The sequence below is a fragment of the Anthonomus grandis genome, chromosome 12 (genome assembly GCF_022605725.1).
Source record: "Anthonomus grandis grandis chromosome 12, icAntGran1.3, whole genome shotgun sequence".
NCBI lineage: Eukaryota > Metazoa > Arthropoda > Insecta > Coleoptera > Curculionidae > Anthonomus > Anthonomus grandis.
Window position 1 is genome coordinate 23,658,119 of NC_065557.1, and position 23,639 is coordinate 23,681,757.

Genomic DNA, 23,639 nt, shown 5'->3' on the forward strand with positions numbered 1-23,639 from the left:
CACGATATTTTCGTATTTCGCGAAGATATTTGTATCTCCAGGAAAGAATATTGGGCCTCTCCATTAAGATTTTCCTCTTATTTTGACACTTACGCCAAAAAAAGCCATTTGACTTTAATAAAAGACGAAGCGTAGACGTCCCTGGAATAAGAAAAATTTGCCTCTTCTTTTAATTTTCTTCTTTCTAGTTGTAACAACTTTCTAGTTGTCGGAACCACTTTATATTACAGGTAAAATCTGGTGATACAATGCCTAACTATTTGAACTGTCATCTTTTTCGACGACAGTTTTCCGTGGCCGTTTTTTCCCTGGACTGGCTAACATTTCATCAGGGTTATTTCGTCGCCTTTCTTCATCTTCCTTGTGAATTTTTCTCACAGATGATACGGAGACTCCGGTATAAAGAGAAACGCGATCAAGCTTACGCTTAAGAGGCAATTTCATCGAATTATTTGCAGCTTCTTCATCGCAAATCCTAATAACAACATTTTGAATGCATAGTTGGTATACAAAAAGCAATAAAATATAATATAAACTACGGTTTTTTTAAGAGGCACAATGTATTTCACTTTTTTTTAAATAAATTATTATAACTTACCTGTACGTTTGCTATCACTTCCCTCGTTTGACTATGAAGGACCTTACCCTCAGTAAATTTATTCATTATAATAAATGTTATTATTCGTATATATGTAGACAATAATAAAACAAACTAAAAAATTAAATATTAGGTATTTCATGTAAGTAATAAAACAGTGAAACTCCAAACCTAAGAAAACAATAAACACTAATATTAGTTTTTTTAATTAATAGCCACAAATAAAACAAAATAATAAATAACATATAAAATAAACGGAATCCAAAAATCAACGATAAAACCTACGCCACTGTCCACCCTTCAATAGTAATCAATGGTTTGAAATGGCAGCAAGCATTGTAAACAGGTGACAAAGACCCTGTCCAATGAACTGTCGAAATAATTCGTAACAAAAACACGTGCGGCGAGGGAAACCAATCACAAGCGTTCAGGTTCATAATGGCTGACCCGCTGACCCCTATTATACAAGAAGTAGAGGAGTAGACGTAGGAATGTAGAGGTGTAACCTAATGTTGCCAGATTTACTAAACATGATCCATTTTTTGGACAAACATTTAATTGTATCATATTTAATGGTAAAACAATTGCGTATTAAAGCCAAAATGGAATAACTATTTAGATTATGATTCTTAACATTTTACCCTCTATATCTTGTTATTGTAAAAAATCTTATATTGCATATTATTAGAAAGTAAGTCCCGCACAATTACGTTTTGAGGTTAAACGTGGCAACGTCGAATATTTTGGCCCACATTCCTGTCGCTGTTTCAGATCCACTTGCCAGACTATAATATAACATTATTACAAAGTTGCAAATGACAATGCCATACAATTTACCGACATATACGTAATTGATTAAATTGTCAATTATATTTATAATTGATTAAGTTCAAATACGAGTATAATGGACGCATTTATTTGAAAATCGAAACCAATGCTGTTGTGTGATTTTGAAAAAATTGCATTTTTAGTCATCCCCTGTGAAAAGTAGAAACTGATATTTGTAGATTTTTTGCGTAGAATTCAATGGCGTACTCAAATTTTTGTCTATATTTACAAATATCAGCATTTACTTTTTTAATATGTCTGACAATAACAGAGTTTTGTCAGGGGAGAGATTAGTACATTCTATATACCGTGTACTGTCTTTTGTTATCCCTCGTATATCATATATCGTCGTATCAAAAATGTGTTTGGTTAAATTATGGATTTCGTTTATTTATTCCTGACAATTTTACTTTTCGATATTTTTTTTCCTGAACACATGTTGCTAAATTTATTCAAATTCAAAATAAACTCATTTATCATTAAAATATCAAACATAATTAACAATTTACAATAAGTAAGTCTTTATGATAAATAGAACCATGCCTCGATTACGAAACCGTTCAAACAGGTGCACACCTGTGTGGCAAGGCCCTTTAAAAAAACGAATAATAATAAAAAACAAAGAATAGTAACTATTAACCTGGCCAATATAAGTACTTTTCTCAAATACAAATTTATGATAATACAATTTTTGTTTTTTTAACAGCGAAATAAATTCGAAAGGAAGGTAGGTAGACGCGCAAGAGGTACAAAGGAAAACGTGGCATGTAAACAAATGCTACTTGTAAATACATTTTAGATGGAGGCGAGCGGATGCCAAAGCCCTATATTTTAGCGCACTAATTGTATTTATTTCAAATTAAATTAAGCATTCCATTGCTGTTTTCAAGGAGATAATTTTAAATATATATTTTTTAAATACTACTGTTGAAAATTGTTTAATATGCTCAGATAATTTATTCCAAAGTTGAGAGGCTACAAAAACAAAAGATTTTAAAGAATTTTTTTATTATGTATTTGGTCCGTGACTTTTTAACCAAAATAAAGAAGAATGGGAAGAAAGGGAGGACTAACACAGTCCAGCCTAAAATCAATACAAGAAATGCTCGTCCTGTCTAGGAAACGGCTCAAAGACTACCAATGGCCAAGTGAGAGATGGGTTATAAGAATATTGAGAGTATAGCCAAGAAAGGCGTCATAGAGACATCTAGTAGTCCATGGTCTTCACCGGTGGTACTGGTAAGAAGAAAGACTTCTCGACCAGATTGTGCGTAGAGTACCGGCAGCTTAACAACGAGATTAAAAACACAGCTTTGGACACCCAGGCTGAATTGAAGATCTTTTTCACGCTAGACCTGTAAAATGAATATTGGCCAGTTAAGTTAGCCCCTGAAGATTGGGACAAGACGGCCTTCACGGTGGGTGCTGAATGATGACAATTTAACTGGATGTCATTTGGACTGTGCAGACAGTACCTAGTACTTTTGAACGGCTGATAAAAAGGATTTTAAGAGGACTCTCCTGGAATCCTTGCCTGGTGTACCGTGATGAGATTATTGTGGGAGACACATCGAAATATAGAAGTGTTCCTGAGGCTACGAGGTTCTGAATTGAGCCCAAAGAAATGTCATCTGTTTTAAAGAACTGTGCAGTATTTGAATCACGTCGTTTCCAGTTAAGGAGTTGCTGTTGGTAAGGCAAATATTAAGACTTTCAAAGATTGCTCGTAGTCCATGCTTGTCTCAAAGACAAGCATACGCAGCTTTTTAGAATTATGCACTTACTATCGATGCTAGGTGGAGCGATGTGCTAACATCACAAAACCATTGACTAGGCTGACAGAACATTCCGATAAAAATTTTAGTGGTCCCAAGACTCGGAAAGCTTTCCGAGGAACTTGATCCTATCTTGTGCACCTATCTTGATCTATTTCCTACTTGAAGGAAAATTTGTACTGAACACCGACGCTACTAGCAATGTGGACATAGGAGTTGTGTTGTCCCAAATCCAGGATGGCCAAGAAGAAAAAATCATTGGCTATTTCAATAAGAGTTTTACGATATCCATGCCAGAGCTTAACTATTGCGTCACTCATCGAGAGTTGCGAGTTGTTGTCAAAGTGATGGAGCACTTCTACAAGTACCTCCACTCCTCTTCCTTTAAAAAGCCGGAGGCTCAAGTGGAAATATGGATAGAGAGGCTGCAGAGCTACAGCTTAAGGCGGCGTAGTCGTGTTTAGTTGTTATTTCGGTCGGTTTGTTATTAATCGTTAGCTGTTCAGGCTGGCTTCCAGCTTGGTCAAGAACTTTCATGCGGTTGCCGGTTTTACCTATGGTAATTATTTACAGTTTATTAAGAAAATCAAATGATTCTATCTATCAATAAAAACGTCATTTTTGTCAGTTCCCCTATCACTTTTGCCAAGCAAGATGGATGAGATATATTCCGATCCTCATCATAAAAGCTTCATACACAATACAAACTTATTCCCTCGTGTCTCCTATGTTCTAGTCTGTCATAACCATTCGAACCACTTTGTGTCCTCGTCTCTAGTTTATGTATTTTTGGCTGGGATTCTAAAATCACGATTCGACACGATTACTTGATATGACTGATTCTAAATAAAATTTTCAGTCGTGAGTGTCTTGCGGATTGCCTAGTTTTTAACGATTTGTCGACGACACGCTTGGGTATATCGTATACACCAGACGCTATAGCTTCTTCCTTTTTTAATACGTGCATAATGTGACAGCATCCTTTTTTAAACGTATTTGTTTCATTTATTGTTTACCAATAGACATACCAGGGTTTCATTAGTATATCAAGAAGCTTTCTTAAACACAACAACTAATAGATTTGATTTGACCCTATTTTCCACAACCTTCTGTTAATAATAGAGGCAGAGGAAGTAGAGTTACCATTGAATGGGCAGTTTTAGTATGTTAAGATTTTATGCCACAGATTGTTACCAAAGAAGCATTCGACAAGATTTTAAATTTGGAATTAGCGAAACTACAAGTCGTTGGATCCATAAAATTACTGAAATTATTGACAATGACCTTGCTGACCAATTAATTCATTAATTTTTCAAATAGAGATGAGAGACAAGTTAATAAATTAACATTTATAGGGAGATCCAATTTCTCTTGTGTTATAGGTCCTATTGATTGCACCCATGTTGCCATATTAAAACCAAAAGTGCATGAACACAACAAGTTTTTGTGATTTGCCATGAATTCAATTATTATTTTCCTATGGGTAGCGGTGGTTTTAAATGATTTTTTTTTATTTTAGAGAAATAATATGGGCATATATTTAAATAAAAACACACGGAGGCGAAAAAAATTAACAAAATAAATATAAATTCTTAGTGTTAGCCAATAGAAAAGATAATTCACGTTTCCATCTGTCAAATATTAGGGAAAATAACAAATATATAGCAAGAAACCTAAATCCAATTGAATAAAACGACTTTAACCGACGATTGAAATTTAGAATGACCTTTCTCGTCACGACTGAGTCGCGATCGAATTCGAAGTCGTGATCGTATCGAGATCGAGTCGTGATTTTAGAATTCCAGCCCTGAGCGAAAGGTTCTATTTAAATCTTCTACATCCACGCCCCACTGTCTAGTGAGGTTAGGGGTTCTCAGTTTCTGGGTACAATAGTCTGCTTCTCCCACGATGCATCCGGCTTGAGGATAAGCTACCCACCGACTAGGGGAAAAGGACCTGGGAACTGGCTTAGAATGAAAGGACAAAGAACAGCCACGGTGAAAGTTAACCGGTATAGAATAATACTTCTTACATAGGAAACTCCCATGAGAGCCAATAGATCACTGAACCGTCGATTGAATGTTACGTGCTCTGAATGTCGAGGAGTAGCACTAACGGGAAACGAAAGTGACTTTGTGAGGTCATAGCAGCGGGAAATTAAAACTTGATTATAGCACCAAATCCGATTTTTGCTCTACTATAATGACCGCATAAAATTAGTAGGAAATGGGTGGTTCTTTCGGAAACTAAAGTACCGAAATAGAAACAGTGCTAAATTGGGATTTTTTTTAAAAAATGCGCAAAAAAATAATTTAAATAAAAATTAACATTTATACCAGTTTGTTAAAAATGTATAAACGCAATAATAAAGAAGTAATAAAATCACCAAGGAATTGGTGCCACAAGGAATTGGAAGACCATTCTAACTTACCTTGTATAAGCCAGGCAAGAAGATATGGCATCTGGGTGGTTGAATATTTTACGATTTTTAGATTTTTTTTGGTATGTTGAAGCTTATACCCTAAATCCATTAGATTCATAAACCTGCATCCTCCGAAACATAAACCTGCATCGGAGTGTCAGTTTGCACGGAAGCGTCACTGAATTCCTTCCTTAATGTGTGACTTGCAATGATGTTAGAATTATCTGTGCCTGGAAAAATAGTACGTAAATTTGTAAATAATTCTGATTTCCGTATACACCAAAATATTGCAAATATTAAAAGGTACCTTCTATAATACATATTGTCATTATAAGTGCACAAATTAGAAGAAAACATAAAACATACTTGTCGATGCTCTGGTCAGGAACAATGTAGGAATTGCGTCGGGTCTAAGACGTTGATTTGAAGAGGACATAAAACTGCTCACCGCAAAATGCAAGCTACAGATATTAACCCTTTTATAACATTGTTCCGGAGTAAGATCGGCATATCTATGTTCGCCAGTAAATCCCAAAATACCTTTCCAGAGTTGGCACCTATAATCCATTTTTTATATTAATTAAAAAAAAGAAACAGGAACCAGATCATAAAGTAACTAGGAATGCAATCATGAATTTAATAAACAACTAATTCCAATGTACTTACCTATTTTCATTTTTCGGACATCTAAAAAATATTAAACCACTTCCACGCTTTGTAAAACAACTGCCTACCGAACAATAAGTCGACATTTTAATATAATAGATTATAATAATTTGCCAGTCCACTGAGTCCACCCGGTACAACTAGTAATAAAACGCTCGCACATCAAAACGATTTAAACTCTACTCACTGTGTAACCCAACAGATTCGATTGTAGGAGCGTCGCCCGGCAAATGAAGTGAGGGGCGGTGAATAGGTAATTCGGCGCGTGGAGCCGAGTGAAGCAACTTGTATTTTATTCAGTAAACTTTGGTTTTATCATCATCTTGACATCAGAAATATTAATTTAATGTCAATATTAGGCTAAATTAGGATTCTAGAAGAATTGAGGATTACTTTGACTTAAATGGTTTCTTTCTATCATATACAGGGTCTTCGTAGATATCATTAAAATTTTTCGAATTTTAAAGCATAATTTTTCGCTTTTTTCAGCTGGAATACTCTGTCTATTTTTTATACATTTAATGAAGAATGAATAAATGAACCTTTTTTATTATCGTATGTAAACATATTAGCTGTCTTTAGTGGTTTTTAAAATATTTACGATATTTTTATTATTATGATTAGTATTCGATTTTATTATTATTATATTAGATGTTCAATATGTCCTCCGTTTTGTTCGAAACATAAATTAATACGTTCCTGAAAACTTCTTTCCGCTTAATACTTCATGAACATTTGTGGAGTTACTTGAGCAAACGTATCTCGTATTCTCTGCTCCATGTCTACTGCCGTTGTAGGTGGATTTCTATAAAGAGCTTCTTTTATAAAACCTTACAAGAAAAAATCTAACTTTGTAAAGTCAAGCGATCTGGCTGGTCAATTAACAGATCCATTCCTTCCAATCCATTTTCCTTCAAAGTTCACGTTCAAATGGTCAGTGACATTTCGAGAAAAATGTGCAGGAGTTGCGTCTTGTTAAAACCACATTCGGTTTCTAGCAATTATTGGAACATTCGCAAGTAATCTAGGCAGTTCAATTTGTAAGAATTGAAGGTACATTTCTCCATTAGGATGACTGAAAAAATAGGACTGATAATAGTGCTTTCAATAATTCCACCCCACACGTTTAATGACCATCTGTGCGGGTAATCGCTCTGTCGCATGGGGGTTTTCGGTTGAATAATAGTAAAATATTATAGCCACTTAAAAGTTATGTCTATTGACTGAGCCATTTTTATGAAATTTTGCCTTATTTGTAAATAGCATATAGTTAAAAAACATAGGGTCGATTTGAAATTTATTTCTGCTCCAAGTACAAAATTCAAGTTTCATTTGGTTTTGCATATCCTTTGATGATCTTGATGATCAAAAAGCGCTTGATGTTCATGAACATGGTATAGATGAAAATGGTTAGTTTTCAAAATTCGTTGCACTGATTTTTTGCCTGAACCTTATACTAACCCGGAATTAAAAACATCTATAAATGTAAACACAAAGATAAACAAAAATAATTTTCTAATTTTTTGGTATTGGTATGATATCTAGTGAAATTACCAAAATAAAAGTGAAATATCGCTCCCTAGGAATCACCAAATTTTTAGTCGACTATCCGAACATATTCGAATGGCTGTGACACGGAGTACAAACCTACGCGACTGTCGCCAACAAATATTGATAGCCACTATTGAAAGCTAGAGGTTGATATCCACTTAGCACGGAATTCCGCTGCTGGTGCAAGAACTACATGAACACAAAACACATATAAACTCCTGGACAAAATTATCCCACCACTTGATTTTTAGAGATTTTTTTTTTTAATAAAGATAAAAAAAAATGAATAACTTATGCATTATTTATTAACAAAATATTATATCGTCCGTGAGCCTGCAATATCTCCTAACTAGCATTTTCAGCAAAAATGACTTTTAGGCAACCCAACAGTCTTTACGTTACTGCGCATGAACTCACAATTTCTCTCGACTGTCAAAAATTTTTTCGCGCGTAAAATTGCCTTGTGGCAATATCTCCTAATGAATTGGTACGTTTTTTGGACGCAATTTCTCCTAACTGCAGTTTATCCACGCTTTCGAGCAAGAACTTGTTGTCGGCAGATTTGAGCTTCATTTTTCTAGTTTGTGATAATAGTTACTTGTGCAAAAGTGTTTTTTTAATAAAAATAGGAAGTATTAGTTGTATAGGTAAGTTTTTCCTTTCAATATTAGGAAAATTTAAATACAAAACTAATTAAAATATTTTTTGATGTAGATAGGAGGTTTTGCGTTAGTGATGGGCATAGCCTTCGTGTGTAGTTAGGAGTAATTTTATGTTTTATTTTTTAGGAAAAAATGAGTCGTTCTAAGAAAATTTTGGATTTGGCAAGAAATATAAATTTAATTAGAGATGCGCCCATGGAAGTTGAAGGAATAAATATAGTGGAAAACCCACAAAATAGTGTCGTTGTGCTTGGTAAGTAGTACAGTTGTCGGCAAAAAAATCGGAACAATCTAAGAAAAATATTTGAAAATAATTAAAATTACTATAAACTCTTTAATACATTTTTCATGACTTTTTAGATACCGATGAAACTTTTAAATAGTTCGGGGCCTTATTATGAAGATTTCGCACAAATAACTGATGATGTGCTGCAAAACAGTTATTCCGACATATTCACAGATCCGGTTCTGGAAGGTAGGTACCTCTGCAATAGTTAAAATGTTCTTTTGCTTTGAGCTTTAATCTTTGTTACAGAGACACTGCCGCCTGATAACAGTCGTGATTTCTCTAAAGCCACAAATTGCAGTTCTGACAATGCAGGTGACGATTACGTACCTTCAGATATATCATCAACATCTGATGAAAGTGTTTCTGCTGCGAGTTTACTATCAGATAAACATGAAGTCTCAGAAATACAAATCTGCTAAGAAGTTGAGACTTTTGGGAGACATAATGAAGGTAAGTTAGACAAAATAAAATAAGTTTATTTACGTTGACGTTGAGAACGTTTCATTCTTAGGCGTCCAAGCAGACGTTGACTCGGACGTTGATATGGTAGAGAATAATCAGAACTTCGAAATAGAGAATGCTGATGCACTGGAAAATCCAGATGGTCAAGAAATCTTCGATGCACCAGGAGAAAGGAAAAGAAGAATAACAGCTGATCAAAGTCAATGGATAAGAGAAAGAACCAAAAATTTACGTGTGCGAGGTAAAAAATACGTCGGATTTTCAAGAGAGAATGGAAAATATAAGCAAAATATAAACAGAGGAGAAAGAAAACTAAAAGGTGGATGTAATTCAAATTTCTGTAGAAAGTCAAAAGTAAGAAAATGTTTTCAAATTACGGAAGCTCAGAGAGAAGTAGTTTTTTAAAAAAAGTAGTAAGTTTTTAATTACTTTTGGAGCGAAATGTCGTGGCATCAGAAAAAGGTTTACGTTGCTTCAACTGTCGAAAAAATTTCCGTGAAACGTAAAACGCAAGAAAACTCAAGACGAAGACAGGGGACTTTTGTGTATTATCTAAATGTTGACAATAAAAAGCTCCAGGTATGTCCCACAATGTTTCTAAACACCCTTGCTCTTGGATACAAAACAGTCCAAGACTGGGTGAACAGTAGTGAATCAGGCATGCACCAGGATGAAGGCCGTAAAATAACTAAAAAGCGAGAAATTGCTTTACGCAGCAGTTCAAGTATACAGCACGTTGATACGTTTTTAAATTCCTTACCTAAGCTACCCTCTCACTATAATAGAAAAAAATCAAAAAAGCTGTTTTTGGAGCCAGTATTTAAAACAAAACTTGAACTTTTTAAGGTTTATCAAGAGTTTTGCTCAGAAAAAATCAGTCACCAGGAAATACTTTACAAGGAGATTTAAGGAATTAAATTTATCTATATAAACTTTAAAAAAAGATAAATGTAACGTTTGTACCTCTTATGAGAAAGGAAATCTAGCAGAAGGTGACTATCAAGAGCATATTCGCAGGAAAGATCGTGCACGGGAGGAAAAGTTGAAAGATAAAAGCGAGGCACTTTGTAGGCATAATTGTATCTTAATTTCAATGGATCTACAAGTAGTCAAATTATCTCCATATTTGCAGGCCAATGCTCTTTACTATAAGACAAAATTATGTTGCCATAATTTTACTATTTATAACATGAAAACACATGATGCGTGTTGCTATTGGTTTTCTGAAGACCAAAACAGCGAGTTGAAAGCGTCTACTTTTGTTTCATGCTTGTTGGACTATTTAGAAAAAAAATTTGTTTTAACAAACGTTCCCATCATTATTTATTCGGACGGATGTACGTATCAAAATAGAAACAACATAATGGCGAATGCTCTTTTAAACTTTTCCATTAAATTTGGAGTGACCATTTACCAAAAATTTTTAGAGTCCGGACATACCTACATGGAGTGTGACTCAGTCCACTGTACAATATAACGAAAACTGCAAAATCGAGAAATTCATCTTCCTAGCGATTATTTGTCGGTTACTAGAGAAGCATGACGTAATCCTAAACCCTACGAAGCGGCCGAGTTGGATTTTAGTTTTTTTAGAAACTATTCGCTAGCAGGTCACTTAAGGTATTCTTCCATACGCCCAGGAAAATCTGCAGATGATCCTAAAGTTACTGACATAAAGTGCATAAAATACGATAATCTAATTCATGTTTTATTAAAACAGATTTTGATGGTGAATGGCAAACTTTGCCATTCACCATCAGAGAGGCCGAAAGATCTTGAGGTAATAATGGAATATCCCAAGATGCATACTCAACAATGTAAAATTCCTGCAAGTAAATTTAAACACTTACAAGAGTTAAAAAGTGTTTTGCCACGAGATGTCCCTCACTTTTATGATAGTCTCCCTCATTTATAGGTCTGATATTTATAAGTTTGTTTTTTGAGTTTTGTTATTAAAAGCACAATATTTTTTAATGTAGAAGAAGAAGTAGTCTATAATGCCATCCAATATTTTTTTACTTAGTTATTTTGGAAATAAAACTTTTCATTTTTTAGATAGTAATTTTATTTTATGCCCTTTATTCTTTTGTTTCAAATTATCCTATCTGTCTGTTTTTTCATATCAATAAATCCTATCTTAAAATAAAAACTTACAAAAAATTTTTTATCAAAGTTAAAATAAATTACTCAAAAAACCCTTTTATAAAAACAATATGAGCAGCAAAAATTTGGAGAATTTTAACAAACTAAACCAACACAATATCAGTTTTTTGGTTCTTGTGAAAAATCGGGTAAAATTTAGTTAAGAGGGAAAACTTTCCTGAGGAATGTTTTCCCACTCCTCACGAGCAGCATGTTCCACGATAGAGCATAAACAGAGTTTTTGTCCAGTTTACTGGTTGTATGAGAAAAGATATATAACTGTTTCAACTGATATTTATTTTTATTTAAATTTTCTTGACGAAATAATCAGTGGTGCGATAATTTTATTCAAGAGTTTATACAGAGAAGTGGTGGTTGCATACATATATATATTAGAATTAATATTATGAAGATTTTTATGTTATTTTCGTATCATACATGTAAATACATCCTGAGTGCTCAGCTCTCTTAATCTGTGACTCGTCTCAGTAAACACAGGAAGTGGTATAATACCAGCATGAAATAAAATCAAAAAATAGGCAGTGCAAAACTTATAAATAAATTCTCTAAATGATTCATATGAAAAATAATGACAAAACAAATTTTTAAATAAATATTATGTATTTTAGTGTAAAGCCAGCAGTATCAGCGTTATTCAAATTTGTTGGAGAGATCTGATCAGAACAAATTTTATAGCTCAAAGTCTTAATAATTATTTTACATTAAATTTACATTGCATATCTCTCTCCATGTTTGTCTTGTAATTGTGACTGAAGGGAATTGAAAAGATCTTTTATGACTATGTTTATTATTAGAACCATTTAAAATATACCTACTACTAAATGAAGGATATTTACAGAAAAATTTTAATCCATTTTTTAATTGTGGAAAAGGAAATGAGAGGCCAGACATTTTGTAATATGTATTTATAATAATCAAGTTAAAAATGAAATATTTTAAAGCGAAACATCCTGATTAAAACCAACAGAATTTGATTTTATTAGGGACAAGAAATTGAAAATACAAAAAATAACAGTAATAAATAAAATCACATTTTCTTACGGGACACCTAGAATTGCTGCAAATCAATTAAAACCTTACTCCCGATATTGAAAAAGAACTTTTTAGGAAAATAAGTAATTGATTTAAAATAGCATCCTTAAAACAATCCCAACCCATGCTTCCAGCATACATTGAAATGAAAAACAAACTCAAATGATACGACAAATGCACTTAATGAACTTAATAAATATACCTGGGACTATGGACTGCCAGTTCAATGAAAAGTAAATGACCACTACTAGGGGGCCGCCATTTTGCGTGATTGTTTCCTCTTGATGTTGGTCACTGACAAATTTCAGTTGTGTCACTTGTAGGAAACAAAACAAATGAAGTTTTTGATGTTTACACATACAAAATAGAAAGTTACATTTAGTTAAGATAGTATTGTTAGATCTGCGATTTTTCTTGTACTTCTTTAAGAATTTCGTTAAGGTTTATAAAAGAAAGTAATCCTCACCTAAAATGAATGATTAAATTAACTTCTGATAGATGCATGCACTTTAAAATATTTGTTTTATTATTCTGATAATCTTGAATCTTATAAACTTAAACTTCAATCTTATAAATCCTAATACCATTAGGATTTATAAGAGCGGGCTTCCACCTCACATATTTCCCGACGCATACAACCGACAGCGATTCAAGATAAATGCCCAGAAATATCTTCGCGCAAGCACCACTCCAAGAGTGACATACGACTTTCCTCTTGTGCTTGTGTTTACCATAAAAAAAAAAAACATGAAAATGATTGCGTCGTTTAAAAATCGCCAAAAATTAGGCAATCCGCTATACTCACAATTGAGAATGTTATTTAGAATCAGTCATATCGAGTGATCGTATCGAGTCGTGATTTTAGAATCCCAATGATGATTTAAAAAGAATGACAATGAAAAAAATTATTTAGTTCGTGACAGGTCAAACATCAGCGTTGTCAACTTCATTACCGTTATTTAATATATTTTTTGTTGGCAACACTAAAAATGTTTAGAGTGACAAAAGTTTTGGTTATGGTGACCATAAGCATTAGCAGTACAGGTATATTTATAAATCATCATTGGGATTTTAAAATCATGACTGATTCTACATAACATTTTCAATTGTGAGTATAGCGGATTATTTAGTTTTTAGCGATATCTAAACGACACGCTTTGGTATTTCGTTTTTTGTTTTTACTATATAAACCCTTTCTAATTACAAACCGTCTTAAAATCGTCTACATTTTAATTTTTATAGACAGTTGTATCTATTTATGTGGAAACACTAAGGAGGAAAGTATAAGTCTAAAAATGTAAATTTCTTTGTTATAATTTTTATCAAAATTTATTTTGTGCAGAGGATTTATGTTATAACTTATTCTTAATAAACATAATAAAATACAAACAAAGTCTTAATTCTCAAATTTAAAATGTACATAATAATGAATAAAAACAAATCTAAAATAGATACAAAAAAAGTAACAAAATAAATGAAAATGATTAATAGATTATTTATTTTTATTTTAGGTTGTTTTTGTTTATCATTAGACAAGACAATTGACAAGTCGGTAGCGGATGAAATATAACAAATACATCCCAGCAAACCTAATCAAATCGAATAAAATCAGTTTAGTCGACAACTGAAATTTAGAATCACCCTTCTCGTCGCGATCGAATTCGAAGTCGTGATCGTATTGATATTGCATCGTGAATTTAGAATCCCTGTCCCTATGCATATTTTAAATTAAAACATATGTAAGTGTCAGAGATTAGAATTGTTGAAATGGGTATAATATAAATACAAATACAAATCGTTAATTTGTCGAAATAAGACAAAAAAAAAAGAATACATTTTATGCAAAAAAAAAGTATGACAAAAAGGACAGTTCATCGATTATAAACAAAAACCGCTTCATATGCTCCTTATATTAAGGAAAGCATGTGTGAACTATATAATAAAAAGCAAATGATTGGGTTTCAAACAAGCATAAATGAAGATATCATCATTTTCATGGTATTAGGATTTATAAGATTCAAGTTTACGAGAACAATAAAATACATATTTTAAAGTGCATGCTCTATCTGAAATTCCTAACTAAAATAGTTTGTCTATCCATTCGTTAAAGTATTCTGCGTCTGAAGCATCGAGATTATCGGTTATAGATTTCCAAATTGATCCCATACCGTTTACTAATCCACGTTTTTCTCTAAAAATGTATTTGCGTTTGTCAGCCATGATGTCAGAGAGATATATTTTTTAATAAGTCTTTGTAGACAAGAAGGGTCCATTTACTATTAGAAACTTTTAATTTCGATTCTTCCTGAAAGAAAATTCCAATAGTATTGTTGATTCGTGTTATAGAATATTGGCAGAAGATGACTGGAAACAGTCCGAAGAGCTTGAATTTACTCATGATAGGGTTTCATTCTATCAACATTTATTTTTGATTTGTTTGGAGATTTAGTAAAATTGCCGAATTTTTAAGGATTTCAAGAATTTCGAAAGGTCTGTTGAACTTATTCGCTGCTTTATTTGCGATTTGACATTCTTTAATATATACTTTATTGCCTACTTGATAGTTTGTAGGGTTTTGGGAAACAAGTTGATCGAAACGTTCTTTAGCTTTTTCTTTCTTCTTCTTTCCACTTTCTTGGATCGTGCAACTCTATAAAAATATTGCATTCGGTTGCTTAAATCTCTTACGTATTTAGATATTAAAGATTTTTCAGTATGGATAGTTTTGGAAGGTCTAGAGGAGGTATACCCAAAAATAAGTTCATATGGTGTGAACCCGTGTGTTTTATTTTTGGTGTTATAACAGATAACACCATATGGTAATATGAAAAGGATGATCGTCTGGATTTTCGGATAGATGAGCTCGAATTATTTTCCCTAAAGTGGCCTGGAATCTTTCGATTGAGCCATTTGATTGAGGGTGGCTTACACTTGAAAATGTTAATTTGATCTCATTCGTCTCTTATGGTTAATGCGTAATTTTTAGTTAAATATTCATATTAATGCGTTCAAATGGTGTCTTGGGTGTTTCGGTTATTACAAGAGGGTTATTTACGTTTTTTCTTCAAACTTTAACTTTTTGACAGGTTTCGCATGATTTTATAAGATTTTCAACGTCTTTTGAAAGACCTGGCCAATTGTATTTTTCCTTTATTCAACGTATTGTTTCGTTTATACTACGTTGTAAGTTAGTTTTACCGCGATAGTAATGGTCTAAGATTTTGGTAATATCGTCAGCGTCGGGGCTTTTAATGATATTTTGGCAAATTTTTAGTTTAATATCTTTATCGGCGAAAACGTAATATTAAGTTTCTAAAATAGATAATTCTAAGCAGTTTTGAATGTAATAGGTGGTTGACATATCAGATTTATTTTGTCCTGTATAGATAATGTAGAATAAATGTTGTACTAGTGTTTCAGGGTCGAAAGGGAGAAGAATGATTAAAAAATTTCGTCTTTTGACAGTTTTGCAAGAACATACATTAATTTGGTTTGCTTTAAAGTCAGGGTTTTCTTCAAAGATGTCATCTAATATTTCATGATGAATTTTTTCTAATTTGTTTTGTCGAAAGAAAGTTACTATTCTTTTGAGGGTGCTTTCTAAAAGTTGTTCATTTGAAATTTTTTCATCAGCACTTAATGTTGCATCAGATTCGTCTTCATTTGAAGTGAAAATTGGATTACGTTTCCGGGTTTGTGAATGATTTTGTAATTATATTCTTCTAACTTTAAACGCTATCGTGCTAATCTGCTTCCCGGATCTTTAATTGGGAAGAACCACGTGAGAGAGCGATGGTCAGTCACGAGGGTAAATTTCCTTCCACAAAATATGGACGAAACTGTTTTACTGCCCACACGATTGCAAGAAGTTCTCTTTCAATAGTGGAATGTTTTGTTTTGATCAGCACTACATAAGGTTCTTGACGCAAATGCAACGGGTAAATCTTTGCCGACAAGGCCTTGAGATAGAACGGCGCCTATTGCATATGCACTAGCATCTGTGGTTAGAAGGAATAGTTCATCAAAATTTGGTTATATTAAAATAGGGTCTGAAATGAATGCATTTCTGAGCTCGTCAAAAGCATCTCTACAATCTGCATTAAAAGGTACATCCTTCTGGAGTAATCTCGTTAGTGGTTTGGAAATTTTGCCAAAGTTTGGGATAAACCGCCGATAATAACCGGTGAGTCCAAGGAAGGATTTGATGTCTTTTGGAGATTTGAATTCTGGAAAATTTATAATGCATTTAATTTTTTCAGGATTGGGTTTTACTCCCAATACGGCATTCTGATGAATTCATGGTCGATATCAACGGAAAATGCTGTTTTTGGGAGGTCTTTTGGGTCGATTTCTATTTGGTGGGCCAGATGCGAGGTCAAGTGTAGTGAAGTAATGACACTTTCCAAGCTAATCAGGTAAATCGGAGATGTTGGGTAGTGGGTATTTGTCATCCACAGTAGTCTCATTGAGTTTTCTGTAGTCGGTGACTACTCTTCATTTCTGTTTTCCGGAGGAATCCATTTTTTTAAGAACAGCCTAAACAGGGGACCATGGAGAAACAGAGGGCCTAATAATTCCTTGACTAACATTTAATTGACTTGGCTTTTTACTTCGTCTTTATGGATGTTAGGGTATCTATAGGATTTCGTGAAAATGGGCCTGGCATTATTTGTTTCGATTTCATGCTTGATTTCATTAGTGATTGAAAGTTTGTCATCTTCGAGATAATATATGTCTTCATACTCAAGACAAAGATCGGTAATAAGCTCAGTTTCTTCTTCGTTTAGATGTTCTGTGCGAAGTTGATTTTTGATATTCTCAATTCGATTGGTGGAAAAATTGGATTGATTTTCAGAAGTATTGTAATTTAATAGGTTATGTGAAATAAAGGGTTCAATTTCAAAGTCTGAAAATTCTATGTTTTTGGGGATTGCATTAGTATTGGCTATTGACGTATACAATTCACCATTTTTGCTTATGTCAACCAAAGCATTAGGGATGTGGACTTTTTCGATTTCCTGTCTAGATAAAATAGCGCCTGTATCTGAGAGATTGCATTTAAGTTTGAATATTTGTTCTGTTCTGGCGGGCATATTAATTTTGTTTGATTTTTTTCTATGGAAGGCTCGTTTTCAAATTCTGAATTTTTGCAATTTTGTGAAGTGGCAAAGTTTTGAAATAAGTTATTAATTGTTTGTTGTTTAAATCAATAGTACATTTATAGATTCCATCAAAGTCTATGTCTAAATTATAAATATAGACTTTATGTGGATCTCCGACTTTAAAAGGTATAAGGGTGGATTCTGTAAGAAAGAGTTTTTAATCGGTAATACCGTTGATTGAATATTTGAGAAGTTGCGCAACCTTATGGACAAAAATGTACCCTCAAATGTACCCGACAATGGGATGGCGACACTGTCGCGTCGATTGAAGTGACCCCGAGTGAATTTTGCAAACACGAAACACGTGTGCCGGCAGTCACTGTCTGCCTGCTTTGCATCATCTTCACTGAAAACTCGGGCGCTTTGAGTTTATATCTATTAATGTTCTCGACAGGTCTACTTCGAAAGATTATTTAATTCTTTGTGGACATTTTGGATGATAAATATTAATTTATTTTCTTTAGTAGCGTAGTTAAAGCTGCTTGGCTTGCATAATATACACAGTTAAGTGTTGTTTAAAAAGTACATTTATAATAAAAAGAAACAAAAACAATAATGTTAGTTTGTAATGTAAAGTTACTTTAAATCTAAAGTTCTAAATCAAATACCGTTTGAGTGGATTCAAACCCGTGGAAATTGGATACTTTTTTGATGGGGAGCAATAATTTTTTGAAAAATATTTACGTAAGAACATACCAAACAAAACTACTAAGAAGAAATGTACGGAAATGTGGTATCTTGAAAAGGTTTATATATAATTAATTTTTTGCTCACTAAATAGAGAGGTTCATTTATTATAAAATTTTCACCAAATATGTTGTTATAAATATTGAATTCAATTTAACCAATTAATACAAGCTATTTTGTTTCAATTTTTCTGTTAGATACTTTACAGAGCAGTGCCGTTCGTTTAATTATTTAAAAAAAAAGGATTTTCGAAAATCGTAATAATATCAATTAGGTATTATTTTTTAGGTAGCTTTTTTCTGATCTAATTTGATTTAAAAAAATATAGGTTTACAAAAGCAAATTTAAAACTATGTATTTGAGTTTAAGGTCAGTACATCAGACGTAGTTTTGAATTAATTATACTTATTCCAGTCAATTAAGGTAGTTCAGGATTTATTGATCGTGCATGGAATGTTTAAAGTAAACCAGATTCAGGCTCTTATTTTTTGTAAATTTGGTCTGAATTATTTTAGCTCATTTGAAGTATTTAAAAATAGTTAAAAAAATTTACTGCTTTTAAGGATTTATTTAAATCCTTAATTCATTGTTTTACTTAAATATTTGACAAACTCCTTTTATTGTTAATATGTTTTAACTAGCCACCTTAATCAAGATCTCCCAGAGAGTCTATTTTCGCTAGTAGTAGTGAGATGTCCAAAACTTTTCACAATTGGATGACAGTTATTGTTTAATTTCAGATATTGAAGCCAACAACAATTTAACTTATTGTTATTACGTAATTGCATCTACAAGTAATATAACTAATTTCACTTCTTCCAATCTAAAAATATCGAATATTTTAAATAAAATCAAAAGTTTGGCAACATGTTCTAATGTAATGTTTCTGGATATTCTGCCAAAATTTTAGTAGAGAAAACGAAATGTGAAAACAATTGTGAACATTTTTTGAAAAGGGATAAGTCAGAAATAAGCGATAAAAATAATTATAAAACTATTATTTGTTACTTCTGTAATAACAATAATGCTGAAAGATAACAAGGAATAAAGTTTAGTTTTCCGATTATTCTGCTAATAATCAATAGTTGAATGGAATTTCTAGCGTTGATTAATATATCAATAAAATTATTAAAAACAATAACGTGATGATTTAATACTGCATTTAACAGTAAGGAAATCATCTAGCTGATCGTCTTATTCTCTACGCCGATTGGACTACCAGGGGCTTCACCAGGTGTTCCTTCCGTAGTTCGTCGTGAGTGAGGACGTCACAATTCTTCGGGATTCTTGATTGGTTCTTTTTCTGTTAAAGGATAGGGATCCACCGTCATTAGTACTCGTGTTCTAGCGACGTTGTCAGATCCTACCGACTGCGCAAATTGTTAGATTACTTCTTTCACAAATTACTTTTTAAAAAACACTTATATTAATTTTAAAAATTACAATATAAATACATTAACTTAAAATGAACATAAAGTAATGGCACAATGACTTGATATCTAATTATAATATAATGCTCTAATAATTGCCTTAATTATGCTGCAATGCTTTTGGTTTGTCCTCCTTTTATAGTTTTTGAATATGCCGATATAGTGGCAACAGGCGTCTGGGTGGACTGGGTCTCAGGGTTTCTGCTGACTGTGAGGTTGCAATTCTTTATAGGATTTAGGATGGCGTAATTTAATCCGATGAAAACCAACGACGTATGACTTTGTTAAAGGAGACCGGTGTTATGGGAATTGAATATATCATATATTTTCTCATTTATTCTTCACTCTTATTTAAATTTAAAAATTTCAATGACATTCCAAAAGGGATGAAATAAATGCGTTATAAATGTTGTTTTTAATTTTCTATTTTCTTTTCAAAATATCTTCTGCTAGTCTGAAATTTAGATACTTACAGTTAGTTAGTTACTTTTTTAAAATCTAAATTAATATTGGAAACACGTCAGTTCTTAAAATATGTTTTAAAAACAAATGTAGTTTTGTATTAATTTTATGCTTTCCTTTTTCCTCTCTCTCCAATTTTTCTTATACTTTATTTAAAAAACCTGTATAAAATATGTATATAAAATGGAGGAGTGAAAATTAAAACTATAGTTATGTCTCATAATATTTTTTTTTCAGAAACTAAAAAGCTAATCAACATAATTAAATCTAAGATAGTTCTACATTAATTTATGATGGGCGGCACATTAGTTATTATGCAATTTTTATGGCACAGAATAAAAGGAATATTCAATAACTTCCTTCCATTTTAGGCCAAACAAAGGTTAAAGTCTGTAGGTTTGTTATTTAAATGCACATTTTTAAACATTTTCTTATATCAGTAACAACGATAGCCTAGGAAATAATGCCTTTTTATATGAAGTTTTTTTTTCAACCGTTTTTTTAATTGCTTAAAAATCACTCAACAGACAGAAAATAATTAAATCAATTTAAAAATAAATCTCAAAAAAAGTTAGCACGAAAACATAAATGATATTTTTAATTTTAATGATTTACAAGAATAGGTTTTTCAAGATACTTCACCTTGCTTGAGCTATTTTTAAAGGTATTTCAAATCAGATCGTTTTTTAAAGTTCTTTTAAATAAAAAGTATACATTATGTTATGAAATGTTCCTGATTGACTTTCAATGATTTTTTATAAAGCCTACACCCAAAATATTTGGAAAAAATCTGTATGATTTTTGCCATGGGGATGTCATTTTAAATACTTGTAGGAATGTAAAAATTGTAAATATTTGAAAAAAATTATGTAAAAAATATACGCGATATTATAATTAATCATAATTAATAAAATTTTTCGTTAAATCATAAGTGGCAAAAACAACTAAATATGTCAAAAAATGCGCGTTTATCTAACATCCCTAAATACCAAATTTAATTTCTTTTGCTTAATAAGTAAAGAAATTATAGCGTTCCCGTTATCCTAAGTCACCTATTAAGATCATAATTAATAAATTTTGTCTTTTATACGAATTCCAAAATCGTTATATGGTCACCCTCGAATTTGGAACAAAATTCTAATCTCAATGATCTTAGAAAGATTAGTAGTTAATTATTATTATTTGTCTTAAAAAAAGACAGTCAAAAGATTATTATTTTCACTAAATAAAACTAATTACCGTCACCGAAAAAAAAAATTAGTCTCTTATAAAATATAACCGAGGACAAATAAGTAACTCCCTTGTTTGTTTCGAAAACAGTAAAATCTGTAACAAATTTTAAACAATACAAACCTTCACAAATATTTTATAAAAATAATAAAATACATCTTTTCTAAAACATTCGCAATTCACCTAATGGCATTAAAAAAATGTACTAATATTAAAACAAAGAAGAAAACATTTTAATTTTTACAGCTAGTCTAATTACACACCTCAAAAACAAAGGCACTTGAAATAGAATGAAATAAATTAAATTTCCTTTCCATCTGGTCACGGCTTCTCCGTAGAACACCATAGAATATGGGTGGGAGGACTATATTGTTGAAATTAGTGATGAATTATTACTGATGGAAGATTTTGATATTTATTCAGGAAAGAAGTATTAAAGTCTTTCAAAATTAAATGAATTTTGGTAAACAGTTTCGTTATTCCCGAAAATTCAGCAGAAGAAGAAAAAAGTAAACTTGCTACGGTGCTTCGATTTTACGATGCATATTTGTTTTTTTGACCAGTCAAAAAGAGAATAGAATAGTCGATTCTCTTTGGTTTTAACAGTTTTTTTCTAATGCTTATTAGAACCTCTTTAGTTATATAGGGACAAATAAGATGACCCTATACCGCAACCCGGTTTTTTATTATTTCCCACATGCTGACCGAGGGTAATGTTCCGTTTTAGAATCCACAAAGATGTTCAATTGCTTGTTTTGATTTCTTTTTTTATTTACTGACTCTATATAGCAGATTATTGACTATAATAGCAAAATTAAACCTCACCAGTAATTTTTTATTTATTAATTTTAAAAAGGAACCTTTATTTATGCCTTGTAAACAAAATACTATTCATACGCTTTTACAGATTTTTAAAAATATATGATTGCAATATTTTATTAGCAAAGATGGATTGGTCAATATTATCTTATTTGCTTAAATAATGAAGAGACTCGAGGTATAGCTTCTATAACCTCTTAACGATCTGTCACTATTTAAACCTTCCCAAATCCCCATGCAAAGAAAAAGCAGGTAAGTAAAATATGGTCCATTTAACTTCGGTTTGCTTAATACCTGAAAAATCCTGTTTTAGAATAAAAGTTTTTAATATAAGTTAGTAATCGGAATAAATTTAATGTGTTGTTTTAGTGGCCCAGTTCCCAGTTTTGATATTTGCGGCATTGCCAAGATCGTTACATTGCCTCCTCTTTAATCTCATTTAATCCAGAAATGATTCGACCCCTTGTAAAAAAAAAACAATAAATGCTTTTCTACAGAGAACGACGTGAAGTAGTTAAACAGCATCGTCTCCGCCTGCGATTTTGAGAACTTCTAGCCTTCTTAGATACTCGGCAAGCAACTCCTTTAGATAACACAAAGCATCCCCAACGTCCTTATAGGTTAGCTTTTGATGTGATGGATCTTTAGTAGTAGGTAACCAGGTAGAAAACTTTCCTACCAGTCTCTTTTTCGGTTTTCTTTGGTGAATGGCCGAATCTGGGGTTAGGCTGACGCAGCTCTTGAAAACATTAGCTCAGCCAAGCTCAAGACAAACGTCCGGACTTTTGTAAATCCTTAGCCTTTAGTAGCATATTTTACAGGTTATGCCGTATCGACTCTTTAGGGCATGGATGCACAGACCGCGATTAATTTAGAATCTTCTATCCCAGATAAAACCAAAAAAAAAAATGTTCAAAAAGTAATTTGAATCTCGCGCGCGCGCTCTTTGAATCTAGCACCCAAAAATGCTAAGTCAAGTAACATCGCTTGCCGCCTTTATATGTATAAAGTTCAAAATAGTAGAGAAATCAATTTCGCGATTGCTCGCGTAGGTAGATACACGAAGCTTCCAGAGTCGTATGCGCGGTATAAAAGCCACGCTAACCGCAGCGACTGAGAGTTCGGTTGTAATTTGAGTGAAGTGTCAACAGAAAGAAATAAGCGCGAAAATATAAAGCAAAGTAATAAGTGATTGAGTAGTGACAAAGTAATAAGTGCAGTTTAATAGTGTTTTTGGGGCAATAGTTCTAGTGTAGAGTTTAACTCAACTAGCCGGTGTCATATATTTTGATCCATAATCAACGTAGATTTCCTGTTGCAGTGTTAACCCGTCAAGTGCCGTGTATAATTGAATTGTGAAATCGTAAGTAAAACTATGTTATTAAAAAGTGTTCTTTACCT

The 23,639-nt window shown here is 32.4% G+C and overlaps 1 long non-coding RNA gene across 1 annotated transcript; it reads left to right on the forward strand.

The window, feature by feature from the left end:
- The first annotated feature begins 7,822 nt into the window (after nt 1-7,822).
- LOC126742956 (uncharacterized) lies at nt 7,823-10,121 on the forward strand. Its single transcript, XR_007662742.1, has 3 exons — nt 7,823-8,977; nt 9,038-9,241; nt 9,303-10,121. It is a non-coding gene; the product is annotated as an uncharacterized LOC126742956 (long non-coding RNA).
- Nucleotides 10,122-23,639: the final 13,518 nt, after the last annotated feature.